A 23,412-nucleotide genomic window follows, 5' to 3' on the forward strand; every position below is an offset into this window, starting at 1 on the left:
TATGTTACTCAACTTCATGTACTTTTTAAAACTGATACTTGTGGGATACATCAAGATGTTGATCCTGCAGTGCCTAGCAATTGTTTTTTTCTCCTATTCTTTCCAGATTAGCATTATTGTGATTTTAGCCATTTTAATTTGTAACACATGGTGTGATTCAAAGCACTGAGTCTTAGCATCTGTCAATGATAAGATCATTCCTTTTAGTGATATGAGGATAGTTGCCAATAGCGTGGCAGAATTTGGCGGTCCATTGTGATGTTGTTAATGGCAGCAAAAAAGAACTTATGGGGAATGGCTTTTTCTACTTAAGCCTCAGCCAGTTCTTTGAAGTTTCCTTTAGCTCTCCACACAAAATTAAAACCAAGGAAACTTTGGATTTTTTCCAAAGCAAAATCATTTTCCCCCCTATGTCCAAGGTTTGTATGATACAGATAATTTAATGGGGCTAGCTGATATTGGTATGTCACTTCTCAATGTGTTGACATTGTATGCTGGAGTGATAATAACAGGGTATGTATGGAGGTGCAGGGAATGGAAACCTATGGGATGCGGGAGATGGGGTGCACAGAGATCGTCGGATGAGAGCAGTAGACTTTGGAGTATCTGGGTATCAGCAGAGTTTGGAGTACCTGAGTACTGTCTTTGAGAGCACTGATGTGAGAGTTTCTTGATTTGAACTCGGCTGTTTATATCTCATACTGTTCCTCTGAGCTTCAGATTTTGTGTGCATCTTTCTTATGTGTTTGAACATCTAAGCAGGCTATAAATATGCATTGTGCAGGATATAATATGTATTGTGCTCACCAAGAATATTTTCCTGGTTGTCCTTTCTCATAATTTGTAAGTAAACACATACTTGAGATGTTGGGAATGTGTGCCCATTATCCTGATACTGGTTAAATAAAATGATTTGACATTACTGATATCATACAGTTCTTGAAGACAGGGCTAATTTCTTTTGGATAGTCCTAATTGTTCAACATGAAAAACATCCATGAATTGGTTCTTAATATGTAAGGCTGGCTGGTTGACTTTCCAGGTGGGTAGACAGATGAATAAACCACGAGGCTGGGCTCCTTCTAACAGGGGGCTATCTTAAGTTGCTTCTTAGTAAATATTTTAGTGTCCTAAGGACACGTCTGACTAATTACACAAGTATACTGTGGTAACTGATCTAGATGTTATCTTTGGATGTATTAAAAACTGATTCAATTTGTCACAGTTTAAAGAACCCACCAGATTGATGGATTAACACAAAATACATAGTGAATATGATTGAGAAATTTTGTGTAACTCAGCTTTCAAAGATACATTTTTCTTAAATATTATCATAATCATATCTGGGGCTTGGCAAATGATATGATCTCCATATAAGCCTTAAGGCATAGAATTTCTTTTTTGGGTGCTGGAAAACAAACTTAGGCCTCATGAATATGTACAGTATTTTACAGCAGAGTCACAATTCAGCCCTGGATTAAAAAAAATTCCCTCTCCTTTGATAGAAACATTGTCTGATTAGGGTAAGACAATGGTATCACCAGGAACCAAGAAAAGGAAGAAAACTAAGAATACTCGTATGACCAACCGAAACGTGCACTCTACCAAGAGTTGTATTTCCACCAATTTACTGGGGTAACAGTGATGGGGTGACGTGAATTCTGGAAACCATTGTCCTTTGCTGTTTTCTTTTAAGTCAAAGTTCCTCTTCCTGTAGCTCGTTAGATACCGCCTTTTTCATGCTCATGGGTGCTTAGACACACATGTCTGATGGTGGAGATGGTACAGAGTGATAAGGTCACATTCCTGGGCTCACCATTGAACCAAGAGAGCCTAGTCAGTCCTCTTTACTCAACACTAGCTAGTCTATCTGGTTAAAGGACCTAATTAGACCTCTTTGCTCAACACTAACTAGTTTACCTGGTTAAGGAACCTAGTTACTGTTCGTTGCTCAATACTAACTAGTCTACCTGGTTAAGGTATGACCTAGTTAATCACCTTTGCTCAACACTTACTAGTCTATCTAGTTAAGGGGCCTATTTAGCCCTTCTTGCTTAGCAGTAACTAGTCTATCTGATTTTGAGAGATCATGACTCAGTCTTTTTTGGTTTTATTTTTCTTATTATCACTCCCCATCCAGAAAACAAAATAGAAAAGTGAGTCAGGTGGATGCTATAATAACCTATACTAAGCCTCATTTTTTTTCCATCAGAATTTTATGTGATTATTTAAATGTCATGGAAGAAAATGGGAATCACTAGAAATATGCGTTTACTTGGAGATTTCCCCGTGGAAAGGTAGGCGCTTATATTCTTTGGTTGATATTCTGGTATAACGTAGCTGAGGTAACTGCAATCTTCTTCAGAATGACGGAAGAGAAGCTGTTTATTTTGTGTGATCTAAAATGTAACATTTCAAAGCCATTGGTGCTATATTAACATTTCTTTATTGGCTTATGATTGGCACAAAATTTAATCTGTAGATAGACAGGCAAAAAAAAAAAAAAAAAAAAAAAACCATGACTGCATTTTACTCAAGTTTACCTAACTTCCATTAACCCAAACTGCACTGGGTTAAATAATGTTCTTCACCTCAATTTTTGCCCACCGAGGATCAGTGAATGTGACCCCATTTTAAAATGAGGTCTTTGCCAGATATATTCAAATTCAGATGAGATCATGCCGAGGTAGGTCAGACTCTTAAGAAGCAATTGGAAAATTGGGCCCAGTGCACTGAGGGAAAGCCATGTGGAGTTGGAGGCAGTGGTTGGAGACATGCTTCTGTAAGTGGAGGAACAGGAAGAGCTGCTGGAGACTGCTAGACGACAGGAGACAAGGGTACTCTCTTCCTTAGGGACTTCGAGGGGATATGGCCTTGCCACCATCTGAACTTCAGAAGCGCCCCTGTGAAGAGAATTAGTGTTCAAAATGTCACTATTGTCCCTGTAGGAAACTTGAGGCTAGAGAGTAGAAACAAGAGGATAGGAAGGGGTCTTTTTCATTCCCTCATAAGCCTCTACTTTGAAGCCATAAATACTATACTATATACACTGACTTTGGATAGAGTGTGTTAATGACAAGAAATTATTGAGTTATCAACTATTATTACATAAAATTTACACCCACACTTCCAGGGAAAGATATTTAAAAACCCTTCCAGCTTCATATAAACGAACTTTTAACTTATAGGCTTAAACAGGTATTAGCAGTTCTTTGTGATTTCTGGATTGGCTAGGGAGCCAAATCATCTATATTGGGGGACAGACTTTCCATTCTGGTGCCCAAACTGCTGATTAACTCAGATGATTTATCTAAGCCACATCAGGTTAGGAAATCCTGGGCGGAGAATGTCTTGCTTCTCTTAACAGCTGCCGTCACAGGCAACTTTTATTTTGTTGGGCTTTTGATTTTCTTATTAACGCATGTTAGATGCTCAGACATTGCTATTGCTAAGATGATGCTACCGTACATTTCCTTTATGATTTAGGGCCATAATATGAATGGAAGTAGTTTTTCACATTCAGACTGCAGAGACACTGATATAAAAATCCTTCTAATGTCAGTTTTTGGAAGTTCTCTTATTCGACTGCTATAGTCTATCATTCAACAATCTACATCTGTATCTATGTATATCTAATATATATATATATATATATATATATATATATATATATATATATTGTATATTTTTCCTTCACATGAGTTTCATTAGCTCAGAAAAGAAGCTGCTGGTTAAAGAGATTCGCTAACAGTGACTAAAGGCCATGTTTCCCAGACTGCCCTGCCTTTAGATGTGCTAAAGTTTCTGTTAGTAGACAGAGTGGAGAAGTGAGGCCTCCAAGTGCTCATCCGAGTCCTGAAGCCTGTAAATATGCCTCTGCCAGAGAGATTCAGGGCGCTTAAGAGACTGTGTTGTAGTGGCTTACCCAGTAGAGTGCTACTGGGAAGTAATGGAACCTTTAGGAGGTGGGGCCGAGTGAGAGATCTTTAAGTCATTGGATGGGGAGTGTGTACTTCCAAAGGAAATGGTACTACTAGGACCTCCTCTTCAGCTTCCAGGCCATGGAGAGAAACTTTCCATTTGCTCTCAGCTCTTGACATGATTTACCTCACAGGCCCAGATCATTGACGCCAACCAACCATGAGAACAACCGAAGAAGACCCTTTCCCTTGGTAAGTGATTATCTCAAGGAGTTAAGAATTAGAGAGCTATCTGTTTTTCGGATTTCCCCTTTCCTGTAGCAGTTCTGGCAGGCAGTTCAGTTTTAGTAGGAGACACTGATGCCCGAGGGGCTGGAACACCAGGATAAGGAACTTACGCCATGATCAAGGGATAGTTATCAGGAGTCTGTTCTCTCCCTCTACGATGTGAGTTCCAGGAGGTGGGAATAATCCAATTCAAGTTGTCAATCGTGACGAAAAGTGCCTTTACTCCTTAAAAGTTCCTCCTGGTCTGCGGGAAATACTTTCCATAATGACTGAAAACTACAGAAACATCCCTTCCTTTAATCCTAGTATGAAGTAACTCTCAGAATCTACTCTAAACTGACCCCCCCCCCCTAATTTTTTTTAAACAAAGGATGATATATGTCCCCCGAATGAAAGATTTCTCTATCAGTGAACTCTGCTTTTAGGCTTATGGTATTTCATTCCATTTTGTATTGAGGTAGATATCAATTTAGTCAATAAGAACACGAGTAAGAGAAACACTTCAATTTTGTATGTGTCCAAATATAGATGAGTAGGTGAATCCTTTAGTGATCCCCCCCTCTCTCCCCATTTCAAATAGCAAAGTTGGTTTCCTGCTCTGGGTTCTGTAATAAAGTAGCTTGGAGCATCTCACCTCACCACCCTTCCTCTGAGCCATCTTATCTACCCGATACAGGATGATCGCAGCAGTCACTGTTTGAAATTACAATGCTCCCCAACAGACTGAGGAGCTTTGAGTTAGAGTGTGAGTCCACTGAGTTTCTCCCCAGCGAGCTTCTCCTAATGATTTTAAATTGATCTGTTGGAAAGAAAATGCCTTTGCAAGTTTTAATCTTGTCTTCAGTGTATGACCCTGCATAAGGTCTTTTCGAGGAATGAGTGATAGTTTAAATTCATGCCTTCTAGCTGTGACTTTGTGTATGAAGGAGAGTGCCATCTTTCTTCTGATGCTTTCCTCAGAAGAAAATCCCCACCAGGGGACTTTTTTTGAGGAGTTGTAGCATGGGGGTCTGTGTGCTCCCTGTGTGTTGATACACTGAACAGGGAATGTTGATGAGGCACGAGGCAGAACAGCTTGTCCCTCCACAGCTATTTTGACTTTGCAATGTTGGCAGCAGTTGAGAGAGAAAGAGAGAGAGAGAGAGAGAGAGAGAGAGAGAGAGAGAGAGAGAGAGAGAGAGAGAGAAGGGGAAAAAGAGGAAAAAGTTGAGTGTGTTAATTAACTAAACACATGGTGCGTAGAAGGCTAAGGAACATCTAGGCTATTCTTGGTCTCCAGAGCACAGGAACTTTTGCTTCTAGTTCATGAATGAACAGCACTTGGAGTGTCTCTAAATGTCCTCGGTCTTTGTGTTAACAGGAACAATTGGTGCTGCTAATGAAGCACCATTCGAGCATTCAATTATCAGGTCTTAGCACGAGGAAGAGATGGCCAAATAACGGCTGCCTTAACAGATCCAGAATAAGGCTACGAATAGGAGACCAATTGCCAAAAATACCCCAGTTATGTTATATACTAGTCACTAAGGATTATCCAGAAGAAATGAACAGTAAGTTGTACTAGAACAGAGAGGCTTTTTAGAGAAAATAAGTGACAGTTTTGAGTTGTATATATATATATGGTAATGTGTCAGTTCTGAACTAAGGCTTTAAGAGGCATGGCTGTTTTCTTTGGCCTCTCTTATATTTCTGCCATCTGCCGTGACTGCAGCATGCCACTGTTAGCCAGAGTTCTTTTTGCTTGAGTTTCAGAAACCCAGATACAAGAAACCAGCTTGAATCTGTGCCAGTCTGGGACTAGTTGAGCTCTGCCAACTTATTACTGACCTGCAGACAGGTGAGAGAGAAATAGATGGGTATTCTGTTTGTTTGTTTGTTTGTTTGTTTCTTTGAAACTTCTGAGGTTTAGCAATTGTTTACTGTGTAGACTACTGGCAAAACCTCAACGAATACACTTTAACTAAATGTCTCTTTTACAGAAGTTGTTAGCATGCGAGGCAGATCTTAGAGCCTGCCTCAGTTTCCCTTTGTCATGTTAGTTTCTCATCCCAAGCTGTCATTGTGGCTTACCACCAGCTCTAACACAGAACCTATGATACTCATAGCCTTTGCAGTTCACATGAAGCCCACAGCTGTATGTGGTACCTAGAGTCTTATCCACCACCGAAAGAGCTAATGACTCAACTCAGGAGTGTGCTGCATTGTCCTGGATTAATCTCTGATCATAGGAAGCAGAAGGTGGGTGGGAGAAAGTAAACACCCCTTCCTCTTCTGCTGCTCACGCGCTATCCCAACCACAGAACTACATAGCTTATTTGGAGAAGCCTTGAATGGCCCAGCAGATACTTCTGTCAAGTGACCTGTGCTTTTTATAGCTTATTCGGAAGCAGTGAGTGTCCAGCATTGGCAACAGATCATTCTGTATGGCTCTCCATTCCTCCTTGACTCATTGTCTTTCACCTTGAGTTCCTGCCCAACTTCTTGTGATGCTGAATCATGGAGTGGAAGTGTAAAGCAGGTAAGCAAGCGTTCCCCTCTCCCTTTTTATGGTCATGGTCAGGTCTTATCACACCAGTAGAAATTCTAACTAAGACTCTGTGTGTATCTGACTGTGAATGCATATATGCCTGTATATGTGTGCCTGTGTAGACCAGAGAATAACCTTGAGTGTAATTCTTCTGTAGCCATACCCCTTGGCTTTTGAGACAAGGTCTCTCATTTGTCCTGGAACTTGACAATGGGACGAGTTTGCCAGGCCAGAGAGACCCCAAGGATTCCCTGGCTCTGCCGCCCAGCACTAGGGTTACCAGGGTGTGCCACTCACCCAGATACTTTACACAGGCTCTGTGGATCAATTGCAGGTCTTCAGGTTGTGGATCAAACATTTCACTGGCTGAGCTGTCTCCCCAGACCAATCATATCTGTGTGTCACATTTTCAATAACACAAACTACAAAATGGATCATGAGATTTGTGGGCTCTATTGTGCCCAGATTGCCTGATATAGTATATTGCATATAGTAAATATACAGGATACTATTTTAGTTAGTATGAAATTTATCTAATAAGCAACTTACTAAAATTCCATTATCGGCAGTATTATGATATATCTAAGGCTATTCTATGTAGCACTTGCACATTTTAAATTAAAGATTGGAATAAGCTGGTATTTATTATAATAGGATAATTTCTTTTCCACCCTTTTTCATAGAGGCAGTTCTCAGTGGGGAGTGTAGGGATCATAGCGGATTTCATTTTAGATGCTTTATATTTTCATAAACATTTTAGAACTAGTTTGTCAGTTTCTCCCTGAAAAGGAGCTGGGGTTTTGATGTGGTTTGTACTGGATACATAGATTTGGGAAAATGCTTAACAGCTGCTGGTCATTTACCTGTTTTACCTCCGCACATATTCAAGCTGTAATTGTATCCTAAGCATCTTGCACTTTTCACCACAGAAGGCTCACATAGCTTTCAGTAGAACTGATACCGGTGTTCGTGGGGTTTGTGGTATGACACATGGTACTGACTTATAACTTCAGTTGCTTGACTGTTTGTAAATTCTATATAGAAACGCAACTGAGTTTTGTATGCTGAGTTTGCAGCCCGTGCTCTGTGACATCTATTATCTTAGTTGAGTTTATAGCCTGCAGTGTTATATCCTATTATCTCAGTTGTGTTTGTTTTAATGTGTAGAGAATGGTCAGTGAAGTATTAGACTATGTAGATAATCATGGTGTTTGTTGTTGTTTTTTTCTTCTCTCTAGTGATGTCTTTTTTAAATTTTGCATGTCACTTTATATGTATGGATGCTTTGTCTGCATGTAGGTCGGTGCACCTGGTGTGTGAGCGTCTTTGGAGGTCAGAAGAGAGCACGGAATTCCACGGAACAGGAGTCATAGGCAGTTGTGAGCTACCATGTGGGTGCTGAGAACTGAGCCAGGTTTTCTGCAATAGCAAACCGTGGCCCTAACGACTGAGGACTGAGCTGTCTCTCCAGCTCTGGTGGATGCCTTGCAGTTGCTTCTCTCTCTCTCTCTCTCTCTCTCTCTCTCTCTCTCTCTCGTGGAATAGAGAACATGAAGAGGTCCTCCTCTCTGTCTGCAGTCTCTGACACTGCTTTATGGAAGGCGTTTAGTATTTTCCGGCTTATGATGATGTGAGTTATGGATTGTCATAGGTTATCTTTCAGATTGAAGGTATTTTTTTTTGTCATGCTTAAGAATTTGTAATTATGAATAGGTACTGGATTTTGTTACATGCGTTTTCTGTACCTTTTCAGGTGCATTATTTATTTTCATTTATATTCAGCTAATATAAGTAAATATACTGTGTATGTTTGTAGAGAATTATACATTTATTTTCATTTTAAATGGCACCACTCAGGCTTAACTGGCTGTATTACTTTCCCAAGACTGCTATAAACAAATACCTCAGGCCATGTAGACTAAGCAAAAGAAATTCATTTTCTCACATACTTGGAAATGAGAGCCAGAGCCAAGGTGTCATCTGGGTTTTTCCTCTTGAGGTGACAGATGTCTGTCTTGTCACTGTGTCCCCCACCATGGTTGCCCCAAGGTCTGTGTCTTCATCCTCTCTCTTTATCAGAACTTCAGCTACATTACACCATCACCCAGCAATCTGACCTTTCTTTCCTGTAATTCTCTCTAAAGGGTTCTAATTCTAAGTGTTCTGAGATATTGGGGTTGGAACCTCAGGATTTGGGGAATGGAAGACACACTTTACGCCATCAGTCACATTCTGGTTTCTCTTTGAATCCTATATACCGTTTGCATTTACACTGATCGACTTTTTTCAGGTTAAGAAAATTCTTTTGAAATCTCAGCCGAATCAGATTTATCAAGGATAGATATCAGATTTTATCAAGTACTTTATATACTCATTTTAAAAATCAGGTTGTAATGTTTGGCCACAAGCCCCATTACTGGTTGAACCAGCTCACTGGCCCAGTTATCCATGGGCTTCTGATCAGTTTAAGGTGCCAAGCAGAAATTCCCACCTGTGGGGTGGGCCTCAGCTCTGATGAGAAAGCAGTTGGTTATCTTCATAAGCCTTGTGACTATTGCACCAATGGACACATTTTGCCTGGTCTGAGCTAGCAATATTTCTTTCTTAATTGCTTTATTGAATTCTCTAATAAAATCATCTGCGTCTGAGATGTTGTTGAAAGAATGGGTTCAAATTATAATTTTAGTTTCTTAATAGGGTTATTTATGGTATCTATGTTCTTCTTGGATCTATAAGAGTACTGCTTTTTTTTTAATTTAATCAAATTTAGGAAATCTTTGCCACAGTTTCTTCAAACATTTCCTCTGTTTTGGGGCACTTGTTGCTTGTGAATTTTATATCACATATAGTAGACAGTTTATAGTTGCTCCATAGGTGTTTAGTTTATATTTTTTAAAAAAATCTCCAAATTTTCATTTTGGATAATGTCTGTAACTTTCAGCTCACTAGTATATTTTTCTTGATATGTGTAACTGGCCAATCCTCTCTGGGGTTTTATCCACATGTTACGTTTCATCTCCAAAAGTATTATTTGTATCTTTTTATGTTAGCTATGCTTCTACTTGATGTTGTAAGCACACGGAGCATGCTTACAGTGACTCTTACACTGTCCGTATCTGTGGATCACACCCATTGTTGGTGTTGTTATTTTAAATTAATGCTCTATTTTATCATTATAACTTATATTTTCTTACTATCTTCTATGCCTGAGAAAATCTGACTTTATGCCACACATTTTTGATGTGTTTGAATTGCTGGAACCTGCAGCTTGCATTTATTCCTGTAAGTCATCTTGACTATTAGTCTAGGTTTAAGTTGCATGGACACACTGTTTTTTTTTCTTTTTTCTTTTTGTTTGTTTGTTTGCTTTGGGAACTATATTATTACAAACTGAGGCTTGCTCAGTGCTCATTCTGCAGCTCCATATGACCCCACATGTTCTTATTTTACTTAAAGTTACTCTTGGAGGAATTTGTAGTATTACCGCCCCAGTTGTGAGCACCACACATTGTTACTACAGAGTAAAACTTCCCTGCCTTTGGGTAACTACATGCCACCCACTGATTAGTACTTCATTAAACACATAGGAAGGATGGATGACGGATCAACTGGATTTGTTTTTCCACGAAGTTCTTTGCTCATTAGTGTTCTGTAGCAAGCTTTTGCTGACTGCATGCACAGGACCGACAACAGTCTCTCCATCATCCATCAGGATTTGTTAGCATCTGCTGGAGTTCTATCACTGTAAGTCTAGCCCTGTCCACTCTGAGGGTTTACTGTATCTCTCCTCATCTCTGCAAGTCCTAGTTTTAAATACAGTATGTGCTCTTTCTCCTGTGCTCTGGATCTCCTGTCACACCATGTATGCATACATGTTATACTCTCATGCCTCCCCCTCATCACAAGTCTTGTGCTTTGGGGTCTTTGGTCAAGTAATAATTATTTGAATACAGGGCACTATGATACCTCAACAATCCACTTGTTAACCAAGAAGTCTACTTCAAGCCTAATCAAGCAATAGCATATATAGTGTGGCTCTGCTCAACACCGACTTCTTGGTTTAGGAAGGTGTCATGAGATTTCATTATACTCCCTAGAATGGTATACTGCTCAAAGGTCTATTTATGGAACTTTCTATTTAACATTTGCATACTATAGTTGGCCATAGGTAGTTAAAACTGAATAGCAGACAAGAGAAGACTTCCTGATAGCAAACACCTGTAGAGATCCCATTACATCCCAGACACATCCCTAGTGCTTCACGTGTATTGTATACATTCAATTCAAATGTCATAAAAGGAGGGCACTCTCATATGCTGCCTTAAAATTTTAAATTATTTAATATTTTATGGGTGTGTGTGAGTGTATGCATGCAGGAGCTTGCAGAGGTCAGAATAGGGTCCAGGTGGTGGGAGGCTGCCATTTGGGTGCTGGGAACTGAACCCGGATCCTCTGCAAGACAGTAGCACTCACGATTGCTGAGCCATCTTTTCAGCCCTGAAACGTTTGTTTTCGAGTGAGAAGAGGAAAGGTCAGAAAGCTTGATCAGAACCCTAAATAGAGTAAGAGAGAAGAGCTGGCGTCTGAAGTGAGGAGGACAGGCTTTAGAATCTGAAGCATAAGCCATATTCTGCTCTGTCAATGGGATGAGTCAGTTGGCTGGTGGCAAGAGACTCAAGGGAAATGAGGACAGCTAAGATGAAACCCAGACCAGAGAGTTTGTGAAGACTTTCCTATCAAAGTAATGGAAAAAGACTGTGTTGTGTGTGTGTATGTGCACATGTGTGCATGTGTGTGCATGTGCACAGGGATGTGAATTTATAGCACGCATAGTGATGGGGGGAAGAAAAACGTGTTTTGGGAATTTGTGAAACACATCTCCAGACATCTTCAAGTATCAAAATTTGTGATTCTTCTCATGGCAGGGAGTTAAGTTTTGAAAAGAATTTTGTAAATTTTTTGAGATCATAATGTAAATTACATCATTTCTGTCTTCCCTTAACTCCTCCCAGGTGTCTTCCTTGGCTTTCAGTCACATTTGTGGCTTCGTTTCCTTTAGTTGTTGTGGAAGGGGTAAGTCTACTTTTGTGCAGAATACTTCATATTCTGTTTTGTAATGTAATGGAAAAGGCTGCTGAATTTAGATTTGCTTTTAATCCATCCTCTGGGCACATGTTGCGAGTGTGTCCTTCTTTAAAGGCTGTGGAGAGTAAACAGAAGAGGCGTTGGAATTGTGGGAAATCTAAATCGACAGACCATTTCTCTTTCACCATGGGCATGGCTGAACTAGTTGAGCTTTTATTTTCTCTTTTTTAATCAATATAAAAAGCACTAAATTCACAAAACATGAAAATTATACTAGATCAGTGCAACTATTCATATGTCTAAGGTTTCCATTGCTTAAAGGCGCCTGGTACCTATATGTAGAAAGAATATCTTGTGTATTATATGGATGGATCACCTATCAATTTAAAACCTATGGTCTATGGCTTAGGCAGGAAATAGGAGGTGGGACAGCCAGGAGGAAAAAGCATTCTAGAATAGAGGTGGGCTCAGGAATATTTGCCTGGAAAGATGTGAGGAGACAGATGAGTGGTATCAGAGCATACCAGGTAACCAGCCATATAGGATACTAATTAAAATAAGTGAGTTAACTTAAGTAATTATTCTAGTCAGACAAGAGCCCAAGGTATTTGTAAATATGTTTTGAGTATGTGTCTTATTTCTGGGAGCATAGAACTGAGAGGTAGAGCCAGACATAACTTCTACACCTAGCAGACCCTCCCAGTAAACACTCAAGTTAGTCCTAAGAACGTATTTGACCCATTGGACACCAAGGGCAGCATAAAATATAATACATTATAAACAAAGGCAATGGAAGAGGATAGTTGCAGATTCAGGAACCATTAGGACGAAAAAAAAATCAGTAACAATACAAAGGAAGAATGAGACAGAAGGATGGAGAACACCTTCTAACTCAGTCCCCGAGTAACATTTAAAAGTGAGAGATTAACCAGGGAACAAATAGAAGTGAGGCTATTTATTAGCAGACTTTAGCAGTTTCTCACCAAGCAGCACATGTGGTAGTTAGTGTTCCTAATGAGTTTCACGAGGGTTATTTTTACATTCGGGGACATCTGTGGAGTGGTAAATGTGTCCCTAAATATTAGTTATAATTCTAAGCAAATGTGTTTGTATTTGATATCAGGTTTTGGATTAATGTATTAATGATTTCAATTATACATAATTTTCATCCATCTTAACCCTTAGCCCCGTAAACCAGGAGATGATCGTATCCATTGTCTCAACCTAGGAGGATTTATCAGGTTTTTTGAACCTTGTTAAAATGTTGTCATTACCCCTACATCACTTAGGGCATATTAGTTTTAAAGATGGCATAGTATACTAGCCAGAGAGCATCTTATGTAATCTGGCATGTACTAGATGCCCAAATCATTTTACGGTTTTCCATTTTCTCCTTTCCCTGCTTCTCTGCTTTCCGTCCTTTCTGAGTCCATCCTTTCTCCAAGGCTCTATAGCAGGTTAAGAGATGACATCACAGGCTTGTGGCAGAGAGGGTCGTGCAGTAGACTCAATCCTTCTGCTGCCTAGACTTCTCACTGAGAAAGCATTCATCAAACAGACCCCTCCTCCAAGAGCTCATCAAGTAATAACACCCTACGACGTCACATGCTTTGGTCTTGAATTATGCCCCAAAATGGTGTGTACTGTGCTCATGGTCACAAGGGTGTTTTGTTTTTGTCCTTCTGCAAAGCAGGCTGTGATCTGAACTTGTCACCACTGAAACTGAGGAGAGGATTCCCTTACACATGGATTCACTGAAGGTGTAAGGTGCTCAGCTGAGTTAAAAGAACTCAGGCCGTCAGATGGGTAAGCCTTATTGCACAGTAGTGAGTGATTATTCAGTTGCAACTCCACAGAGAGATCCCGGACCAGCATCAATGAGGTGGGTTGTAACCAGAACTTCAGAATTCGTTCTATAGATTTTGGATAATTATATCTCATTTCTGTGGAAAACTGAATAGCTTTTAAAAGCAGATTGAAAATGGACCTCCCCAACACATCCATGCTTAAGGCTTTGAAGAAGTTCAACATAAGACAAGAGATACTTGTCAGATAGTGATAACGTCAAGGAAGCTGAGAAGGGAGGTTACCCTGAATTTGCCAGTGGGCCAAGTATACTGACCAGAGTTGCTGTTCGAGGGAAGCTGGAGATTTGGAGTAAGGAAATCATCAAAATGAAGAGAAATGTTTGAAGATGCCACACTGGTGACTTTGAAGTGGGAGGATGGAGCCATAAGCTAGGGCAGTGGAAAGCCTCGAGAATCCAGAAAAAGTAAGGAGATGGACGTTCCCTCTGAAATTTCTATAAGATTTTAGAAGAGCAGGGTACAGGTGCTAAGAGGTGAGAGACAGAATGAGAAGGAAGGGGCTCCAACTAGGGAGCAGGGAGGAAGGGCAATACAGTGGGAGGAGGAGGAAAGAGACAGGGAACATTAAGGTTGCTTGATAAAGCTCCAGAGAAAGCATGTTATTTTATATTTACCCCCAAATTATGCAACACACACAGTATACATACATGCATGCAGGAAACACCATTACATACAAAATAATCAAGTAAATTTAAAAAATGTGCTTGCTAGATAAACATGGGGTCTTGAGTTCTAACCCTAGCACCCTTGGAAAAGAAGCTGGACATGACTATGTAGATATACAATCTCATCACAGTGAGGAGTGGAGACAGGAGAATTATTGGGGATCACTGACCACCAATCTAGTTCTAGGGTTAACGAGAGATCCCTGTTTCAAGGAAGTAAGGTAAAAATGATGGTAGAGTAGGAAACCTGACAGCCTTCTCTGGCCTCTGCATGTGCACCTGTAAATGTGCACACACACACACACACTCACACACACACACACACACACACACGTACACATGCTAAACAAACAAATGAGTGCATAGTTAAATTGAAAGGCTCTGGACTATTCTTCTAGAGACACTCTTTACATTGCTTCTATATTCCTGTGACAGCAAAGAGAAATGAACTCCAAGGTATAGAATAAGCCTTATTTTAAACCTCAAATTTTAACCATGCTGAAAAAGCATTTCCACATGTCTAGTTGCATCCACCTTCTTTAAACATTTGTATCTCTGCCTTTCTTTGCTTTGCCTGATTAAAATAGTGTTAAGATAATTGTGTGAAGTTGGATGGTAGAAGGAAAAATAAACACAATTAAAAAGATTTTGATTCCGTATGTCATATGTCTATGAAACTTCTGGGTCTAGACTAAATATATATCTTTGTCAGCAATTTATTTGAGATTATTGAAAATCTATAGGTTAAACAATCTTGAAAACATCCTTTGTTTTCTTGAGACCAAGTCTTGCTGTGTTTCCCAGTGTCTTAGTTATTTTGCTATTGCTGTGAAGACACCATAACCAAGGCAACTTATTGAAGAAAGTTTATTTGTGCTGGTTTACAGTTTCAGAGGATGAGTCTGTGACCATCGTGGCAGGGAGCATGGCAGCAGGCAGGCAGCCATGGCACTGGAGCAGTGGCTGATCCACAAGGAGGAGGCAGAGAGCTCTTGGGAAGGACATGAGCTCTTGAACTCTCAATGTTGCTGCCCCCACCCTCTGCAGTGAATCATCTCTTTCATTTAAGCCCTCCTAGTTCTTCCTAAACAATTCCATTAACTGGTGTCTTAGTCAGGGACTCTATTCCTGCACCAACATCATGACCAAGAAGCAAGTTGGAGAGAGAGAAGAGTTTATTCAGCTTACACTTCCACATTGCTGTTCATCACCAAAGAAAGTCAGGACTGGAACTCAAACAGGTCAAGAAGCAGGAGCTGATGCAGAGGCCATGGAGGGATGTTACTTACTGGCTTGCTTTCCCTGGCTTGCTCAGCTTGCTTTAATTATTGAACCCGAGACTATCAGCCTAGGGATGGCACCACCCACAATGGGCTGGGCCCCCCCACCCTTGATCACTAATTGGGGAAATGCCTTACAGCTGGATCTCATGGAGGCATTTTCTCAAGGGAGGCTCCTTTCTCTGTGATAACTCCAGCTTGTGTCAAGTTGATACACAAAAGCAGCCAGTACAACTGGTGATCAAGTATTCTAACATATAAGCCGGTGAAGGTTGTTCCCATTTAAATCACCACATCCAGGTTAGCCTCAAACCCTCAATCCTCCTGCCTCAGGTTAGGCATAGTGGACATTAACATGCCAAGCTAAGTAGTTTGTTAGTTTATTTATTTATTTATTTATTTATCATTTATTTAGGCTGACCTAAAGTGCAAGATCTGAATCCTGGGATTGAAGGCATTTAACACCAAACAAAAATATATTATCACCCATACCTTAAGCAACACCATGAGACCCTCCAAAGGGGAATTACAGCTTATTTTCGAGGGTCAGTACACGTTTACTCAAGTCCTTATGAGTTCAGTTGCTAGTCTCTCCTTTCTCTCCCATCTTCACAGACATATTTTACAGCTACCAGCCACACCTACTGTATCTTTATTATTAATTCATAGAACTTCTGTTACAAGGAGATCAAGCAGTTCTTCCTTTTGAACAGCCACTACCCCACAAGGCTGGAAATAATTTGGCAGCGGCAGCCCCCCCGCCCCCCAGCCCATATAAACACAAGTTTATGGGCTGTTGTGCAGGCACCTATTGTGACTTACTTTCTGGTCGTTGGGATTTATTTATTTTTTGATGGCCCATGGACCTTGCCAGGTTTTCAGGTATCAACTCAAAAAGCCTTGCTGGAAATGCTGGTTGGCACAGCAACACAGAGAATGCTCAATGATGCATCATATATTTTTAATAGATATATGTTTTAATAAACATTTGCCTCCTAAAGCAATGGGTTTTGAAATAAGCTTTTGCCTTGAGCCATGTAGCTACCCAGCTGTGAGTTTTATAAGGCGACAATCTTCACATCATTAGATGTTATAACTAATATTCCAGCAACAGAAATAATAGCTATTTACGTGCACATAAAAAGTTAAAATGACATTTAAGGTGTACTTCACTCAGAAAAGTGTGCTTGTAAGACAATACCACAGTTTGCTTCTTGACTTCTTATTGAGATCCTCTGAAAAAACCAAAAGTAAGTTAGAAGTCATATATAGACACTCAACACATGTCTTACTTTGACAGGTCAGGTTGCCACCAGGCCTGACCTTCCTACCCTTGGACTTCTACACACCATGAAGACTTCTGTTGATGTCACTAACAGTATACTGACATTCTGTTCCAGTCTTTGTAGGCAGAATCTCTGTATCCCTTCAATTTAATGTCCTGCTCCCCTGATTTCTGCATACCCACTAAGTGCTTGTTTGCATCAAACATTTGGTGAGTGTGTTGTGAATTTAAGTAAAAGAACTGAAAGTCACTTTGTGTACATTACAGCTTCCTGCCCTTCCTCTGGCCTCACCTCCTCCTTTGTCATCTATCTTCCTGGTATGCACCTTTCTCTCCCCGTTTTGCTCAGAGTTTATCTCCAGCAATCCCTACTCTTGACTCATTTCTCACTGTAGTTACTTATCAAAATTTCAAAGTGTCTGCTGTGTTAAGTTTAAGCATGTAATAACCATTTTCCCTTCTTATCACACAATTGAAGACTTATTTTCTGTCCTTATTAAGTATTTTTCTCATAACCAGATAAATGTACACTATTAAGAAATTTTTCCTGAATGTCCTCTTGACTTTCTTATTTTCTAGGCTTGTGCAGAGAGGACCCTAGCATGGAAGAGCTTCATAAACAAGACCTCGCTGCCCTTGGACTTCTACTTCTGTTGATGTTACTGGCCACACACTCCCAGCCTGGATGGCTATACTCAAAGCCTGCCAAGGATGGGCAGCTTTAGAAGGGAAGCTGAGATAAGTTTTCTGTCTTTACTGAAATGTGAAGACGTCCAGCCCAGATAAGATTTGCCTCTGTGTGGTCTAATTGGTATAGCCCCAGAACCTCATGAGCAAGTAATCTAAATCTCGTTCATTTAAACAATGTGAATATATATCATCTCAATGACCAGTGAGTGTCAACTTCCTCCATCCTTATTCTGGTTCACTATATAAGAAACTTGCATTTGGGAAATGTGGAACAGAGTAACTGTTTCTGTGGTCCACCTCTGGCTTCTCCCAGATGATCTATCCAATTAGAGTATTTCACTCGACTGTAAATTTTCAGCAAATAAAGATTTAAAATTTAAACTTAAGTATCTAACTGGACTCAGATATGCCAAGGGTAGGCAATCTGCTTTTAGTTACTTGATTTAAAAGATTGTTTTGAAATGTATTTTATTTTTAAACTAATATTTATGGATAGATTATCCTTTAACATTACTCCCTCTTTCAAAGCTTCTAGAAGATGCAGACATTTCCCCCTCCTGGACCATGACGGGTGGTGGGTGAGTATCTCAGGCAACCCTGGATAAAGTGGTAGAGTTGGTGATTAAGTATCTCAGCCAACCCTGGATAACGAGAGATGGATTAAATGTTTCTTTATCTCAATTATAACTCGGTGCATTCTTTCAAAACGATAGAGGAAGAACTCTTACTCTCTGAACCTGATGAAGAAGTGTCGGTCCCAGAAGCTGTCTTGAGCAGTGATTGGTTATTATGACATAAGATATAGATCTCCCATGCTCTTATTTTTTATTTCATAGGTTCAAGGATTTTCACTTCTTTCACAACATTACAAGAGTATCATTGGCTACACGCCTTCTTAGTCACTTAAGCATGACTGGAGCCTTTTACAGAGCATGAAGGAAAACTGAGACCTTCCTCAGCTCTCCATAGTCTTATTAATATTTGCAAAAATGCATGTGGAGAAGTTGCTTGATAAGCAAAGGAAGAAGCAGACCACTGGGTGCCAAGACAATAGAGTTGCCTTCCTGCCAGCACGAGTTCTCAGGAAGGTGGATTTGGGTGTGCTCATCAATTGGAGAGCTATTTCTTTTGATTCTCTACCCCATTCTCTCTGTAGGAATCCAGGGTTCACAACGTGACCATCCTGGCACCCGCTTCTCCTTTGCCTAAGGTGCCTCACCCAGCTCTGCGTGCACAACGCGCCCTCAGCTTCACCTAAGTCTTGAAAGACTTTTCGGGTTATGACATTCCCCTAAATGTGCTGAGCTTTCCTTAACCTTTCATAAAACATTGTGATCTTTATGGACTGTATCATATTGTGCAGTAATGTGCTTTATTGTGCACAGAATAAGCTTTTCTTAAAGATAATTGGAAAGCTGGAAATGGCTGCTATCGGCCGATTTTTTAAAAAAATACATTATTTCTGAAATAGGGCTGGTGTAATAATGACCCTATCTGTTCAAGATTTAAGATTTGTCTTGGCAGAGAAAATTGATCCATTTCACCTTTGTCTAATGGAAATTTTTATCTAGGATTATCTGTTTATGTAAATGAATGTCCCTGTGAAGAGGGAACTTGAGGAGGCTGTAAATCTTGGTGACACCTCAGTTTCATAGGGGAGAAATTGGAAAGGATTCTAGTATTTATCTGCCCGAAATTGGTTATAAAAACAAAATTATCTTCGTGTACCTGCAGCATCTGATGTTTTCTGAAATTTCATTATATTTCTGAATAATTCAGGGAGCCGTGGGAATAGTGTTTTGACATGACCTCAATCGCAAATTGTTTTTACTTTTAAAATTTTATAGTCACCTGCTAATGTGCTTCCTTTCCTGCCTCTTTAAGGGTGAGAGTGTTTTCTACACCGTTGTAGGAGTCTTCAGCCACGATAGGCTCATTATCTGTGGGTAAATGAAGTAACTGTATTAGCAGAATATCTACCAATTTTCTCTCTAAAAATATCACAGCTACTATACATTCTATCTGTGGGCCAAAATCCTGGGGGTCTGAATCATAATTGCTGTACATTTAAACAATGTCTTTTCATGGCGACTGTTGGGCCACACTGACTTGCTCTCATATGGTAGTGGAAGTTGCCATGTAACAACTTTACAAAGGTAACAGCATGTGACACATTCTTTTTCTTCAAGTCAAAGAGAAAAACAAAGAAAGGCCTAAAAGAAATATTGACTCATGTTACTTCTTGCTTCCTTCTTTGAAAATATATGTGTAGTTTCTTTCTAGGGACTGCTAACTTCATTATCCAATGCCTGGTGGTGGTCCACTGTCTTTGTTCCTTTAGCAGCCATTGTCTCTGAGTCCCCCCCATTTACATAATATCTGAACTATTTCATCAGGACTCAAATAAACAGTATTATGTTGCATTGAAGCTGATGTAAATATAATATTTAATGGTGGGACACAGGGACTGAAAATTGTCCAGAACTTGGAGTTTTCTTTCCTGTCTTTTTAAGGATGAGATTCTTTCCCAATAAGCAGTGTGGAGTGAGCAGCCAGAAGTGGTGTTGGCTGTCGGGATTATCAACTATACCATCGTTATGCCTGCAGACATGTGTTTTGTTGCTATCAGTAGGTTCAACAAAATTGACAAAACTAAAAAATAAATGCTATTTTGGAAACTCATATTCAGGTTGACCATTGCATCTGCCATTTTTTTTAAACACTATATTATATTGAAGTCTGATTCACTCTTTAGAGGGAGAAGTCACATGAAAATCTGTGATATACATTCTCATACATACATATTAATAAAAATAAAATATTTAAAACTTAAATAAAATTATATAAAATTACTTTTAAGTTCAATTTGTAGTTTAATCTTATTGTGAATTTTCATCTGAATATGAAACAGTCAGTTCAACTGTTTATATAATAATATAAACTCAGCTGTCAAAAACAGAAATTCTACTCTCACATTTAGCAAACTTGAAATCTGCTTTTTGCAGTGCATGACCAGAACAACTAAGTGGATGGTACCAGACACAGGGAGGGAGATGTCATAGACTAATGGGACATGGGTAGAGGGTATAAAAGTACATCCTGATCCCACAATAAATGAGTCTGTTTCTGCTTCTTAGCAGATTCTTTTTTTTTTTAAATTAGGTATTTTCCTCGTTTACATTTTCAATGCTATCCCAAAGGTTCCCCATACCCACTCCCCCAATCCCCTACCCACCCACTCCCCCTTTTTGGCCCTGGCGTTCCCCTGTACTGGGGCATATAAAGTTTTCAAGTCCAATGGGCCTCTCTTTGCAGTGATGGCCGACTAGGCCATCTTTTGATACATATGCAGCTAAAGACAAGAGCTCCCAGGTACTGGTTAGTTCATATTGTTGTTCCACCTATAGGGTTGCAGTTCCCTTTAGCTCCTTGGGTAATTTCTCTAGCTCCTCCATTAGGGGCCGTGTGACCCATCCAATAGCTGACTGTGATCATCCACTTCTGTGTTTGCTAGGCCCCGGCATAGTCTCACAAGAGAGAGCTATATCTGGGTCCTTTCAGCAAAATCTTGCTAGTGTTGCATCTGCCATTTAGTATTAAATGGTGTATTAGTCAGGGTTCTCTGGAGTCACAGAACTTATGTGTAGTCTCTATATAGTAAAGGAGTTTGTTGATGACTTACAGTCTGCAATCCAACTCCCAACAATGCTGCTGGTCAGCAGCAGCTGTAAATGGAAGTCCAAGGATCTAGCAGTTGCTCAGTCCCACAAGGCAAGCAACAAAGGAGAGAGTAAGCCTTCCTTCTTCCAATGTCCTCATATAGGTCTCCTGCTGAAGGTGTAACCCAGATTAAAGGTGTGTGCCAACAAGCCTTTAATCCCATATGACCTTGAACTCAGAGATCTCCCTGTCTTAATCTTCTGGAATTCATAGCCACTATGCCTCAAGATCTCCATGCTCGGATCCAGGTCAGAAACTTATATCTATCTCCCAGCCTCCAGATTAGAATCACTGACGAGCCTCCAACTCTGGATTGTAGTTCATTCTGGATATAGTCAGGCTGACAACCAGGAATAGCCACTACAAATGGACACACACCCACGTAGAAAATAACATCTCTGCTTCCCAGGGTACTGAAGGAAAGTGTATCAGTGTGGGCACATGTGGACCAGTGCTGGGATGAGAACTGAACCTAGGAGGTGGGAGAATCAGAACCATGGTGAGTTCACTGTCGTCTTTTACCTCATTTTTCATGCTTATAAAGAAAATTGAAAACCTGTACCAGCCTATGCCCAAACTGTGACCTGTGACCCACGACCTGTGAAGCATCAGCATAGTGGTTACTCAGGGAGGGGGAGGAGATTAGGAGATGCCAGTGGAGACATAATATCAGAAGGTGGTAATAACCCTCCCCCCCCCCATCTCCTTCTTTCCCTCCTCTCTGCTTACCCCTCTCTGCCCTGTCTCCTTCAGTGTTCCCCCTTGTAGCCCAGCTGGTCTTGAATTCCAGATCTCCTCCTCTCAGTGTCCAAAGCAGCAGGATAACAGACTGTGGCATCATGCCTAGACAGAGCCTCTTTCTTCCTGTGGGCATGCTGTAGACAGGTATACTTGTTGGATGGAAAGTATCCAGGCTGTATTTACGTTTATACTCAATTGTTACATATAATACTCAGCTCAGTGTTAAAAGTCACCGAATGCCAGTGTTTGTACTAGAAGAAGAGGGAAATTATGTTACTTTTTTCAAAGTTATTATACTGGATACTTTTTAATTGTCAACTTGAAAAGATCTTAGAGTGACCCAAGTAGGGGGAACCTCAATTGAAGAGTGGCCTTGATCAGATTAGCCTCATGTTTGTGAGGAATTATCTTGATTGGTGGTTGATGTGGGAGGGCCTGGGGTAGCTCAATCCCTAGGCAGGTGGGTCTTGATTGTACAGGAAAGCTGGCTGAGCAGGAGCTAGTGAGGGAGCCAGTAAGATGCATGCAGCCATCTTTTTACTTCAGTTGCCAGCCTGACTCCCCCCAACAACAGTCTGTGACCTGGAAGAGTAAGACGAGATAAACCATTTTTTCTTCAAGTTGCTTTTGGCCATGGTGTTTATCCACAGAAGCCATCAGGATTTAATGAGAGGATGGGATGAATGCTAAAACATGTTGCTTTGCAAAGTGAAGCAATTATTAAACAGAATTATTATGTTGGATGTGTGTGACCTTTATGTGTAGTTCAAGGTCATTCTTATAGTTTTAAAGATGAAGAACATGTAACATTTTGGTTTGATTATATCAGTGGTTTGAAATAAAAGCTCTACAATTTAAAAAGTCACAGAATTGATAAAATCCACTGAAAGGCATTTTAATCTGTCATTTAAATGCTCAAGTTTATAAAAGTTTATAAAAATGTAAAAACATTTCCATTAAATAGAAATCCCTCTTCTCCAGTACTCTTGAAGTCATGCCACGTATCTGTTACATGGAGGCAGTACTGAATTTCTAAATTCATTACTGTAAACAATATGAAGCTAGGTAGCTTCCTCAGAATATTTCAGATATGTCAGACGTTTAGAAAGCACTTCAAATAAAAGAATCATGTTAGAAAAGGGAGCTATTTAGGGACTTAAGGACCAGAGAGGTCTTTTTAGCTAAGCTGGAGCTCCTGAGGGTCAGGGAGTATCCACACGGTTTATCTTAGTGAAGGAATAAGGCAGGGGATGTAGTGACTCATTTAGGCAGACCTGGATTTGAGTCTGGTGTTCCTACTTATTCTTCATGGCACTGGACACATAGTTATGTTTCTCTTGCCC

General features: G+C 40.1%; 1 long non-coding RNA gene across 1 annotated transcript; it reads left to right on the forward strand.

Annotated features, from left to right (window-relative positions):
* The first annotated feature begins 2,214 nt into the window (after positions 1–2,214).
* Positions 2,215–20,290, forward strand: Gm33609. Its single transcript, XR_003955944.1, has 9 exons — positions 2,215–2,297; positions 4,052–4,172; positions 5,961–6,045; positions 6,314–6,726; positions 11,748–11,808; positions 13,514–16,178; positions 17,186–17,236; positions 17,498–18,186; positions 18,765–20,290. It is a non-coding gene; the product is annotated as a predicted gene, 33609 (long non-coding RNA).
* Positions 20,291–23,412: the final 3,122 nt, after the last annotated feature.

The sequence above is a fragment of the Mus musculus genome, chromosome 5 (genome assembly GCF_000001635.26).
Source record: "Mus musculus strain C57BL/6J chromosome 5, GRCm38.p6 C57BL/6J".
NCBI classification, from domain to species: Eukaryota; Metazoa; Chordata; class Mammalia; order Rodentia; family Muridae; genus Mus; species Mus musculus.